The sequence below is a fragment of the Capsicum annuum genome, chromosome 12, assembly GCF_002878395.1.
Source record: "Capsicum annuum cultivar UCD-10X-F1 chromosome 12, UCD10Xv1.1, whole genome shotgun sequence".
Classification (NCBI taxonomy): domain Eukaryota; kingdom Viridiplantae; phylum Streptophyta; class Magnoliopsida; order Solanales; family Solanaceae; genus Capsicum; species Capsicum annuum.
This window is the reverse complement of record NC_061122.1, coordinates 118,078,092-118,092,944: the sequence shown is the minus strand read 5'-3', so window position 1 is coordinate 118,092,944 and position 14,853 is coordinate 118,078,092.

Below are 14,853 nucleotides of genomic sequence, written 5' to 3'. Positions count from 1 at the left end.
TAGTCAGATTTTCAATCCAATGTAATTTATGGAACTTGTGAACCCCACACCTATATATTTCAATTTTTAACTTTTTGACCAAGGGCCGAAATGAGCTCGGGTATAGTGAAATCTAAACCAAGGGTCTACCTATCCTAAATTGATAATACAGAACTGCTGGAGTAGTTGGAATTCACATCCAAAATCATTTTATTAAAGTTTTCTCTTGGTGGCCATATGGTAAAAATAAGCGGAAATATGGAAAATGACTTGAAGGGTCATTACACTCGAACCAATGATTATTTATTCAATATCATAATGATCTTATAGACTAGAACCGATATATATGTTATCAATGTCATTATAAATATCTAAAATAAATCGTAATCATATATCGTCATATCATCATCAATATTCGAACTCCAATCGGTAATTCATCAACAACATAATCAATAGAATACTCAACAACGCAATCAAATAGTATATTCTCTCAATATTAACCCAACATAAATATCAAGTATTATCGAATTTAACATCAACTCCAAATATCCAACAGTTATGAACATTTGATATCTTGTCTAATCAAGCCTAATAATAAGCATACCAAGATATATAATGAACGTATAAGTATCTATCAAAACTAGTTTCAGTCTTGGCCTAAGGTTGGTCAAAGCCCACTTCTAAATCCTAACATCCATTATCCAGAAAACTCTACCCCAGACTATACTAAGGTATCTAAAGCCATTTTTAGATTTTATACAAGACTTAATTGCCCCTAGGGTATAAATTTTACTAATGATCAAAGCAACTAAGCTAAGCACCTAAATTATAGTTTTTGAATGGCCTAGAAGGTCCAACTAGCCAAAGTTTAGCTAGTTTGATCAATAAAACCTTAAACCCATCCTAAATTTAACACAATATCATAAACACACTATGAAATAGCTCAATCTATAAAGGGGAAAACCTAGCCTACCTAGATGCCAAAAAAAGCTCAAAGTTTCCACCAAATCACCGATTTTCCATTTTGAGAAACTTCCACAAGATGCCACACTATCAAAATAATGATCTACTTATCATCATGAGAATAATGTTACCCTTATTTCACCATTATGCTATAGGTCAAAAAATAAACAAAAATCTAATATGGGTCCCATTTATGGAAATCACATTTCTGAAGTCAACACAACATTCCCTCATGCTCAAAGGGTAATTACCCTAAAAATAGGTGAAATACAAGCTATATTGGTACTAAAATCAAGCCATCAAGGTTTAGTAATTTTAGGGAAGAAAAGGTAACATTAATCATGAAAATGGAAGAATATTACCTCAAATTCAAAGAAAAATTGCATAAAAATCATTACCCATGATCCATAATAACCCAAAATCCCTAATCCTAACCTTATCCACTCTTTAGTGTTTAAGTCTCTAGAGAATGGATGAAGAATAGGAAAAAACAAGCTGAAAAAGTGTATTTATACCCTATCCTGCTGCTCGAGAGTAGCTATCCCGACCCGAACCTAACGATCACAGCATCTAGTAACTTCTAGGTGAGTCTCTATTATGATATGTCCCTCTGCAATCATGGCATCCATTCCTCACCATAGGTATCACGATCGCTGCCTATGGATTGTTGTTAGCGAATGCAGCAGCACAACTGAGATTTGGAACCAACCCCTTAAGATTCAAATATCATCTATGAAAATAGACCATGCTACTCGATAAAATTAGATATTTTAGACTGAATGGATTAGTCAAAATTTCCATCCAAGGTTGTTTCAAAAAAATGGGTCCCACCCCCAACTTTTATTTTCTTAACTTTCCAACCAATAGGTTGAAATGAGCCTTGGGTGCCTTGAGATCCAAACTAAGAGTCCACCTAGACTAAAATGGACATTCCGATGCTGTTGGAAAACACAGAATTGATATATGAGGTTATTTGACTATATTTTTACCTAGTAGACAATTTGAACGAGCGAAGACTTTAAAATAGAGTATTGGCTCTAAAAAACAAATGAACTTTCTAGTAATCAAACTTTCATTTCCAAAAAAAGTCATAAATGACTTGGGGAAGCTATAGGAAATCTTTAATGGTGAAAAAATGTAGAAATATAGAGAATACCCCGAAGGTTCATTACAATTATATCCCTAACAATGAGTCGTATAGACTAGCTACGACTCATTTTCACTCTTCTTTTCTTTTTTTGGCTTGTTCCTTCCTCTACTAGAAATAACATTTTATGTGACTGTACTAGTCTTACGCAGACTTATTTCCATTATGTCATTTCATATATTGTTAGGAATTTGGTATATTTCTTTGAATGATTCATCTCTATGACTCGTAGCCCATCCCAAAGGGTTGTATCTTATGAATGTCATCATCTCTTCTCTTAATATCCTATAACCCTATATTTTTTCGGTTGATGAAGACTAAGGCAATGAGTCGTATTTTAACCCAATAACTCATTGCCTAATGTATTTTGCCTATACTTTTTCTTACTCTTCTTCTTTTATAGTCCACTCACGTCCAACCCTGTTAAACTGCAAAACTACAACAAACATATCACATCTATATAAACATACCTTTGGATTTGCGAATATGCCTCATTTTAAGCATATCAAGTGTCGTAAGTCTATGACATATTAGTCACCCTAGAAGAACGTCTATCAATTACTAAAATAATAAACTTGATGATAAACATCTTATTAAAGAATACTAAGGTAAATAATTAACCATCCCAAGTAGATGTATTAGACCTACCTAAAAACTCAACTTAATAAATAATATTCAGCTAGTAATTTGTGTAATAGATCCACTCACAATAAATAATTGAACATGTATCGTTCAAGTATTACCAAATAATCAAGTTGGTCAGGAATTATTTTCAAGTACAATATTCAACTCAAGTCAACTACAAGACTTAAAAAACAAATGGCTCAATGTCATAACTATCTATATATTACACTTTAATTAACCATTAATCTAATTCTAATATATCAATAGTTTAGACCATAAAATAATCCAAAAAAATAGTAACAATGTAACCTAGTTCACTTAAAAAATCATCAAACCTTTTAACATCGTGTACACACATACTAAGGGTCTTATAAATTTCCACTAGCTATGAACTACATGGGAATAGCTCAATCCACATACTCACATAGCCCAAAAAAACTAAGATCTATCCCTTATCCCAAACAAAGTGTTATGCCACCCTTATTACAATGTCCCCACTCTTATAATCCATAAAATTCACCAATTTTTTGAAATTAAACATTTACTAATTCATATCACAATATTAGTTGTGCCACAGTTTGTACTTTCCTAAAATGATATAGTTGAACTATGCTTACATATTAAGACAAACTTCTTTTACATAATCTCATTCAAGTTATCAGAACTAACTTGTATAATTATCATATATGTTCATCTTTCAATAGCATATATTGTAACAAGTAGACAAATAGGTATTTGACATGCATAGATAAAAAAATTGAGTTTAAAACTTCAATTCAACAAATACCTACTCTCGCAACCATGGTATCCAAGCCAATTACCATATGAATGGAAGTAAGCACACATTTAATTTAGCATAAACTTCTGATCATCAATACCATAGACACACACAACTTGTCTTAACTACAACCCAGTTAACTTCCCAACTTCTATCTTAGCACTAAGTAATCTCGATACCTCATAATAAACCTAATTAAGCAAAAATGTATGGTCTCAGGTCAACTATATTAGCACTTATCCCAATTTAGAACAACATGCAAGTGTTACCAACTCATTTTTATTGAAATTTAATAAGCATGCACTCCAATAACGATTTGTTATTAATAATAAATTACTACAACAATTTAGGAATACAAAATTATTCACATAAATGTTATTTTTACTTATTGTATCCTTTCAATTACCTCACCTCTAGGACTAAGCATGGAATCTCCCACCCATATATTCTATGCATACATTTTCTAACTGAGGTGTCAAACTTAACTTTAATCTAGCCTACATGCACATAAAGCAGCTGCTATAGTGGCATGAACTTGCAATCCTTTCTCTGTTCTAGTAATCTTCTTACATGAAATGTGTATGAAACCATCAGGTTTTACCCCTTCTAATATTAGTCCCTCTTCTCTATCATTTTAGTACCATAATCAAACCCTAAAGGGTTTTAGTATAAATCCTCATTCTAGTTTACAATTGAAAAGATAAGGGGTTTCTTAAAAGTCATGTGGATCATTTTACGACATCCCACTATACCGGGAACATTCTTGTTATAGCCAGATGACGTAAGCCCTCTCTTAGAATTTTACTATCCTAAATTTATATACTCTTAGTCTATAAAAATTTCTGTAAGGGGTTCTAAAATAAGTTCTCATACCCTGTACCCTTTATACATGATGATTTTTGCAATAATAAAATGGGTCATTAAACTTTCTGCATCATGTACTTTATATTTGTACTATTTATTCTCTATATACCGCTCATAGATAGTATGATTAATTTATTGTACAAACCATGCTTATAGGGGCTGGACAAGTTATATTACTGACTATTTATGCCATCCAAGCTTGTGAGAGCCTGATTAAATTGTAGTTAGATTCCTATTGCATAGTCATTTTAGAGCATTACGTATTTTTATGCTTATACATCAATATTGTTTGGTTATTATTCATAAAACTTGTATTCTATTAGACTTACATTACATTTTCATTTTATTATATTTATACCTTATTTGAGCTTAGTCGGCCTATGACTCCTAATAGTTACCATATGTTTCGGTACTCATATTATAATTTTGTAACTTTTCTTGGGGTAGATCCTAGTATGAGTTCTCACCGTTGACACCTCCCTCATGCAAAATATTTTGATCAGACACTTATGGTGAGCTTCTGACGACCATATTTATTCTATCTCTCTACTTTTAGATTAATTATTTTGTGTAGTCAGACATTGTCTGTACATATTATGTTTATACTCTGTGACAGTTTGTACCAATCGATACCAGGTCTTAGGTATTTTATATATTTTACTTTGTTATTCTCTGTATGTACTCTTGTGTGCCCTACCATTGGTGTTTGTATTTGTATTTGGGTTGCTAGTTATGTTTGATTTGTTATTTTATTCTACTAACCCATTATTTGTTGTTTTGAGATTCATGGTTCATATTACCTATTTATGGGTTTACTATATACCATCAAGACCTAAATTTTTTAGCTATATTAGTTTGTTATCAAACCCTAGGTTTACTGGTGTTATTAGTATAGGAGAAAATATGTAGTAGAGTCTAATAAATTAGGATAGTGACATAATATCCTATGTTTGAGAGTCTATAAGACATTCATTTGAATTTGCCTTTTTTGAATTCTTCATTATGTGCTCCTTGTTATCTTGGCTTTAGATATCTTACTTGTTTCACTCTTTTGTAGATGATTAGGATGTGGGCTATAACTATTGAAGATTATACTGATACATCGATAAATAGAGATCAAGATACGATTAAAGGTAGAGGATGATATCGAGGTTGATTCCATTCTTGAACTATTGGACCAATTGGGGACCATGCCAGAGTTCCATCAATAGAGCCAGTTATTGACCTGCAACTATCACTAACTAATCTACCATCTCTAAAATTGGTAGGTCATGGAATATCCTAGACTCTACCAATATTTATAGATATATTGGTACTACAGGATACTTTGGTCTTCTTATTAAGTATTCTAAGAATAATTCCACCAAGATGAGCTTAGGGAGAACCTCGTAGTTTTGAAGGTATAAAAATATCCAATCACTATGGCTCCCTATATTAACGTGATACTAGTGTTGATTATTTCTTTACCAGCGACATCCCAACCAACTATGACTTTAAAAGAGCAAAAAATACAGGGTTAATTTCTAAGAGTGAGTTCTTTGGGGATTTTGGATGCGTTACGAAAGATACACATAAGTTTTTATCATTTATCGGGAGAGGTTGCATAACCTCATTTATGGGAGTCACATTGAGTGTGTTAAACTAATTTTATCTAGATGGCTTGGTGAAGTTATGGGGGAGAGCATATGTTGAGTGTAGACCAATAAGGTCCCCTCTTATGACTGGGGCCCAATTTGCTAAGGATTTCTTATGAAAGTATGTGTCTCATAGAATGCAAGAGAAATTGAGGGATATGTTTAAGAATTTATAGTAGGGTTCTATGACTATATCACATATGAGTCAAAGTAGTTCCAGAAGTTATTCATATATGCTGTTATGATTATTCCTACTAAGAATGAGAGGGTTTATTAATTTGTCCGAGGGTTGAGAATGTAGGTCCATTTATCAACTAAGTATGTAGTGTCATGTGATCATTCATTTGTTGATATGGTTAACCATGGGTGAACTATAGAGGGCATCATTGTGAGGCCTATGGAAGGGGCAATAAAAAGCTTCACCATTAGGGAAGTTTTAGTGGTTCTTAGTTTAGAAGTAGGTGTATTTCTATCCATGGTCAGCAGTAGTATAGTAAACTATTTATTAAACCCGTACATGCATCTCTTTAGATTATAGATAAAGGTCAGACATGTAATAGTCCTTAGGACTCTAGATATATAGGTTCTTATTCTAGGTCTTCAATCCATGGTGGCCAGTTAAGATAAACAACTTCTTCACACCAGACTTAGTTTGATTGAGGTTTCATTGAATATGGGAAAATCAATTAATTTTTCAAAAAGTATCCCTAGGATAAGATGATTGAGTAGTCAACACAACTATTTTATCCCCATAGAGAAGTGGAATTACTGATTAAAGATGGTACCCAAGGTTTTAAGGGTGCTCCCCAGGGTTCTCATAAAGGTGTTAAGTTGGGTAGGGCAGGTGGTCATTCATGTTCATAATTTTATGGTGCGTGTGGATAGTTGTATGACTTTTTTGTAAGACAGAGGTAGGGGCATTAGATTGTATGCTTATAGGTACAATTTCATTTTATTATTAGCCTATTTATAATTTATTTGATATGCATTCCACTCATTCATTTATATAGATCTACTTTTCTTCTCAGTTGTGTTTGAATAGTTAGACTTACACTTATGTGTAGTTACTACTGTAGGTAATTGCTTAGTAGTAGATTGATTTTATAGATCCTATGTGGTTAATATTGTATAGTCTATACACGGGTAGGTCTTATTGGCTTGATATCATTGATTTTGATGCGACTCTAGAAATAGACTGGTTATCCCCTTATCATGCAGTATTGAATTAATTTGCCAAGATTGTTACCTTAGCCATGCCTAATATTCCCTGATTGTGGGGTAGGCTTCTGATAGTTATATATTAGCAAGGATAATTTCATATATTCAGGCTAGGAGGTTAGTGTCAAAGGGTTTCTTAGCCTATCTCTCTTATGTTAGAGATAATAGTGTGACCACTCCTTCACTTGATTCTATTTTTATGGTTTGGATGCTTATTGATTTCTTTCCTATCACTTGCTTGGACTCCCAATTAAGTATGATATATACTTTTATATTAATGTTGAACGTGGAATGCAAACATTTCTATTTTATTTGCCCTATTGATCTTGCTTTGCTAAAGGATCATAAGGTGTCGCTTTGAGATCTTTTGGGTAAGGGTTTAATTGAGTCAAGTGTTTCTCCATGGGATTATCCTATCTTGTTTGTGAAGGAAAAGGATAACACCAACATATTTTTATTAATTATTGATACCCAAATAAGGCAAATATCAAGAATAATTATTCAATGTCTCTTAATAATGACCTATTTGATCAGTTTCAGGGTATAATCATCTTTTCTAAGATAAATTCAGATTTGGCTACTATTTGTTGAGGATAAGGGTGGTGGACATCCCTAAGACAATATTCAACACTTTTATTGAATATTGTAAGTTATACATGATGACCTTAGGTTGATCAATTCCCCTATAACTTTCATGAACATGATGAGCCATATTTTAAGGCCTTATTTGGACCATATCGTGATAGTGTTTATTGATGATATCTTTATCTAATCAAGAATTAGGGAGAAACATGAACAATATTTGAGGATTATGCTCTAATCATTAAGAGATGAGCAACTTTATGCTACAATCTCAAAGCATGTGTTCTGTCTTGTGTCTTTAACATTATTAAGGCACGTGTTGTCCAAGAATTGGATTATAGAATACCCAATGAAGATTGAGTCAGTTATGACTGGTTTAGGTGTACATCTTTTTTTGGAGGTTCACAATTTTACCAGTTTTGAAGGGTATTATAAAATGGTTTGTAAAGGGTTTTTTCTTCCATTACAACGTCTTTGACTTGATTGACTAGGAAGGATGTCCTATCTTAGTGGTGAGATGAGTGTAAGGTGAGGTTTTTGAAGATCATGTCCTTTCTCACCTTAGCTCTAATTTCTACACTTCTAGTCGAGGGCTAGGGGTTTATAATTTAGTGTGATGCTTCTGGTATGTTTCTTTGGTTCGTGTTATGATTCAGAAATAACAATTGATATCATATGCTTCTATACACTTGAAGGTGCAAAATATCAACTACCCACTATGACTTTGAGTTATTGAATGAGATTTATGCTTAAGATTTGGAGGCATTACTTGTATGACATGCATTTTTAGATATTCAGAAACCATTGTCGCCTTCGTACAACCTTAGCCAAAAGTATCCTGATTTGAGGAAGCAGATATGGCTAGAGTTATTGAAGGACTATGATCTTACTATTTAATACCATTCAAGAAAGATAAATACTATAGTGATGCCTTGAGCTAAAAGACAATGTATATGGGGGATTTTGGAATTTATCGTAGCTTCAACGTGAACATTGTCCATGGACATCATATTTCTGACCTCTAGAGGATTTTTGCTTATGTTGAGGCCCTATTTATATTGATATATCTGATTTGAGAGCAGTAGTTTGAGGATAGTAGGTTGAGGGAAATTTTAGGCTAGGTGTTGTAGAAGGAGGACAGGATGGCTATATTGGATATGAAGGGTGTGTTAAGTTTATGATGTTGTATTTATGTTTTGAGGGTTAGTGGCTTTATTCAGTTGATATTGCTGGATGCCCACTGCTCTAGATATTCCATTCATCTATTCACAACAAAAATGTACATGGATTTGAGATAACATAACTGGTGGTACATGATGATGAGGGATATAATATAATTTGTGTCTTAATGCTTGAACTATCAGTAAGTAAAATTTTAAGTACTTAAAGAGTAGTGATTTGACTCCAAGGCTACCTATTCCTGACCAAAAATAGGAATAGACCAGTATGAACTTTGCGATTGGTTTGATGCACAATATTGGTTTTTTGATTTTATTTATGTCATCATTGATCGATTCACCAAGTCTACTCATTTTCTAAAGGTTTGGATGTCCTACAATTTTGAGAGGTTATCCCTAATTCATGTTTGAGATATAGTTCTCCTTCACGGGGTGCCGATGTGCATTATGTTTGATAGAGGTAACAAATTTTCCTCTTATCTTTTTTACGGCTATTCTAGAGAAGTTATGTACCCATGTTGTGATCATCATGACATTTCACCCATAGACTGATGGCCATTCTTAGTTGACTATTCAGGTTCTATAGGATATATTGCAGCCTACATTACTAACTTTGGAGGTCAGTGGGACCAATTTCTAGCCTTAGCAGAGTTTACATATAATAACAACTATTATTCAAGTATCAAGATGGCACTATTTTAGGCATATGGTAGTGGTGGTTTGAAGCCTATGAAGCTAGGATGCAGGTACGAGTACGAGTCTTCTTTGTTATTAATTAGATAGGGTTTGAGTGATTAAAGATAGGATATAGGTAGCCTAATGTAGGAAGAAGAGTTATGCTAATTGTTCATTTTGAGCATTAGAGATTGAGGTTGGTGATTGAGTGTTCTTTTGTGTGTCGCTAATGAAGGGTTTGATGAGGTTCAAAAAAAAAGGCAATTTCATGATCTAACCCACGTATCATGTAGGCACTTACCTAAATCTACCCTATATAGGAGAACTTTTATTGCCCAACCATTCATTTAAGTATGGAAGTTAAACAAAATGATCTTTAAAAGATATAAATTCTCATTCTCATGAATAAACTCTTATTCAAATACATTTATTAACTTTTTACAATGAGGAAATAAATCATTAGTAATTCCCTAGAACCAAATGTAATTAGTACAAGAGCACTAAGTAGTGAAAAAGATGATCCAAGATACATGTCCATGTAATTAATGAGATTACAGGAGCGACTGAAGAGTAACCACCAACATACCTATAGAAACTCCAACTAACCTGCAATATAGCTATATCGCTAAGTGGAGATATAGTAAGTGTAGTATCAGTACACCACATGCACTAGTAGGAATCATTAGACTACTAGGGTTAGAAATTAATACAAATAATAGGACATAGGGAAAAATTATGACATCAATTTATGATACGGATAAGTAAACCTCCCAAGGTCCCTCTCTTTAGCTCTTTAACTTGTTTCTCTTACTATCTCTATGACCTATTTATCATTTAATATTTTAGTGTATCCTTGTCCTTTTTACAATCTAGCCCTGACTTAAGTCCCCTAGTTCTTTACTAGAGGCCTATGGTTTTTTTCCCATCACGACCATGACTCGCTAATCTACTTTTAACTAATACCGACAAGATTACAAGCCTGACTATATAGAATACTATAAAGACTGGACCAAGTAACTCAACTATCCCTTATAAATATGTGATACAAAATACAAACTAAGAACAATCATAACCCTGCACCCCTAAAGATATACAAATATGCGATTCTCAATTACACTTAGGAATCTCCTTTGAACAATGATTATCCTAACACACGCATGCACACATATATATATACATAACAATTAGAGCCATAAAATTTCTCAATTCAAACACAAGGAACTTAAATAGAATGGTTTTGTTGTATCTAGACTAATACTAATACAAGCTATTTCACGAATAAAATGTGACCGATTAATCAAACAACAAAACCAGCGGTGACAAATATGATCTTATTATTGCATCGAAAGAGATAAATATTGACTAATTTGGCTAACATTGAACTTTGTAAAATGAAATGGTTAAATAATTGAAAAAAATTAGATTATTTAGAAATTCACATTGAATGGTGAGATTATTCATTGAATTCTGACACATACTAGAGTCAGTAGAGACTTTAAGTTATGAACTGTATGGGATGAGCTCAGTCTATATACTTGTACTCGTGTGGTACTTGATCCAATAACTATGTTAACAAGACACCTAATCCACACATCATCTCAATATCAATATCACAACAATATTATCTCAATACCATATCAATATCATGTCAATTTCAATATCATCTTAACATTATCTCAACACCATCTCAATATTAATATCATCTCATCATCATGTCAATAATAAATGTGCAATGGAAGAATATAGCCAATAATCAAGAGTAATGCTTGAAATAAAAAAATTGCCAAAATATATATAACATAGAGTCAAGTTTTTAGTACACTCAAACAACTTCTATAGTACCAAGGGTATTACACATAATTATCTTACACAATTATCTAAATATATGCCTATCTATATGTATAGAGGGAAATGCATAGTACACCAGTTCCATGTGACACCCAATATCTTGCACTCTTCCGATGTATGCTTAAACCCTTAATTATAACTCATCACTCCCCTAGCAATCCCAATCTCGGGTACCATGCCTATCACTCACTCACACTTACATTAATTTTTTACCTTCATCTCAAATGCTAAGTCCATGTCTCATTTATCTCTCCCTCTAATGTAGTTATATTCATAATGCTATGAATAACTACCCACAACCACATATTGATGTACCATGGTTTCATTGTAATTTTGATGCTTAAGATAAGGAAAATATGCAAGAACTACGGTGTTTTGGGTAGGTATGATGTGTTTTTGTGATATTTTGTAGGAGAATAACATTTGGAAGCAAAACTGATAAAAATGGATCCAAATTGACCAAGAGAAAAGTCGTGGAAAACATTCACGGATCGTGGAATAATCCATGGATTGTCAAACAAGATCGTGAATGTAGTTTTGAAGATGTTTACAAAATTCTAAATTCCACGAGCATGGTATACGACTCGGGGATTTGATTCATGACCTTTGGAATACACAAGATTTTAGAGAGAAAATAAAATTTCTGAATTACATGGGAATGGTCTATGAATGATAGTTATAGCCCAAGATGTATGGAACCAAGTTGTGAAAAAGAAGATGCAGAAAAATAAAGTTTGATTTCTATAGAAGGGAAATATGACATGTGGATGGAGTCTACTATCCGTACACTAAATTAGTGAAAAAGTGTCTGATTTCAATGAGTTCGATCTATGATTAGTAGACTGATCTATGACTCTAGTTGATGATTGGTAGAAGCTTGCCAACTTTTTTCTCCTGCATATTTTAGGATGAGATTCCCTTTGTATCCTTAAATACTCTTATTAGGTTTTATGATTATCTTATGTTCTATTACATTATTTTAAGGTTCTAAGGTGCATTCTTGGTCGTAAAATCACAAACTTTAATTTTTAAGGTTTTAATTCAACGTGGGATTTTGGAGTTTTTCATATTATTATTGTGAGTTCATATTATTCTTTCTTATTATAATTCCTCCTATGTTCTTTCAATTATGAGTAGCTAAACACGAGAACTATGGTTGTGGGACCCATGAATAATTAATGAAGTAGGTTTCAAAGTTCAAAGAGAATCTCAAAGGGTATTGGGAATGTATTGTTGTTTCTTATAATTTGATTACTTTTCAACAACTTGACGTGTTGGAACTTGTCCTATCTCTACCCTGTAGCAAGGGTAGCTGGACCAATATAGAGAATCAACAACAAGATTAGGAGTTATATTTATTTAATTAGCCTTGTCATGATATATGGGAAAGACTATATTGGAGTCATAGATAGAGGTCAATAATACAACAGCCACTCCATATTAACCTTTGTGCTTGGGATAGTAATCTATAAGAGGCACAACGTAGTCTGTTAGATGATACATAGCCTATAGATTTTTCATGATGAATATCATAAGAGATCACTAATGTATGGAGAACTAATGGAGTTATGATTTTATTAGGGAACATAGTCCTAGTGCCTTTTGCATATTTATTACAAATCCAATAAATTAATGCTTGTTACTATTGATATTTTATTTCACCAAACTCCCCTCTTTTACTTATAGGCCAATTACTAAGATAGTACTTGATAACATTTTTTCTTATTCCCTATGGGATCGACTACAAAATAGTTGTGTTCTACATTTTACCGGTGACCACTTTATACTTTTAGGGAGATGTAATTTCGACAACATCAAATTTTTGTACTGTTGCTGGGTAATATGGTTACAAAATTGTTTTATTATATTTGCTGGACTATTGGATTTGTTTGCCGATTTTACTTTTCTATAATATCTAGGGCACACATGAGTGTATGCCTAATACTCATAGCCAAGACAATCCATTGATTCTATTTAATCCTAAATGTAAGAGACCTTTGAGAAAAAATTGAAGGATAGAGAAAGCACTTATAATTAAGGAGCCCTGGTCGAATGGGTTTATGATGACCGAACAACATTGAATTAACCATTTTAGTATGATGTTCAAAAAACTATAGAAGAAGTCACTACGGGATCAATAGATGAGGAAAATGCTAAACAAACAGCTGCCCGACAAGCAGCAATGAAGAAATAGGTAGATAAGAAGTGGCTGATTGTATAGATGTATGTGATTCGAGGGATACATTGAGTAGAAATAATGTACATACCCATCAACAATATCTTCTAATTTATGATGATCCATTGGTTAATTTGCGGTATGTTAAGCCATTTGAAATAGGTGCAATCATTCCAGTGAAATTGCCTTAAGGTACTAAGTTTAATATCATGAGTGCAATGATCCATCTACTTTATTTTAAAGGGGTGTTTAATAGAATGCCTATTGATGATGTAACCATACATATTATGAATTTTGTAGGGATCTTAACTTCATATAATCTACTCGGGGTAACTTAGGAAGCAATTTGGCTGATATTATTCCTATTCTCTCTAGTGAAGAAAGCTACTCTTTGGTTTGGTACATACCGAAAGTGGATGTATTATGTATATTGGAAACATGTCATGCTTCCCCAGGCTGGGGTCATCATTCAGGTGACCGAACAGCTATGAAGGTGTTGCAGGGTGGTTACTACTAGCCAACGTTATTCAAGAATGCCCACGAGTTTGTGCTGAAATGTGACCAATGTCAGAGGGAGGGGCCAATATCCAAAAGACACAAGATGCCCTTGACAAAGATATTTGAAGTGGAATTGTTTAATGTCTAGGGCATTGATTTCATGGGTCCTTTTGTAATCTCATATGGGATAAAGTATATTTTAGTTAATGTTGAATATGTCTTGAAATAGATCAAAGTTGTAGCATTGTCTGGAAGAGGGTTGTTGCTTTTCTCAAGAAGAACATATTCTCTCGCTTTGGAGTACCACGTACTATTATAAGCGATGGAGGATCTTATTTTTGCAACAAACTATTTCGAGCAGCTTTAGAAAAATATGGGGTAAAGCAGCACCGAGTGGCTACTCTATACCACCCATAAACTAGTGGGTAATGGAGGTGTCAAATTGAGAGATTAAAGCCATCCTAGCCAAAATAGTTAACGCTAGCCGAAAAGATTGGTCTCAAAAGCTCGATGATGCATTATAGGCATATTGGAATGTATTCAAGACACCCATTGGAATGTACCATTTTAGCTGGTCTATGGAAAAGCTTGCCACCTACTAATAGAGCTGGAGCACAAAGCCTTATGGGCACTCAAAAGGAAGAATTTGAATAGGAATGAGGCAGCAGAGCTAAGACTGGGGCAACTAA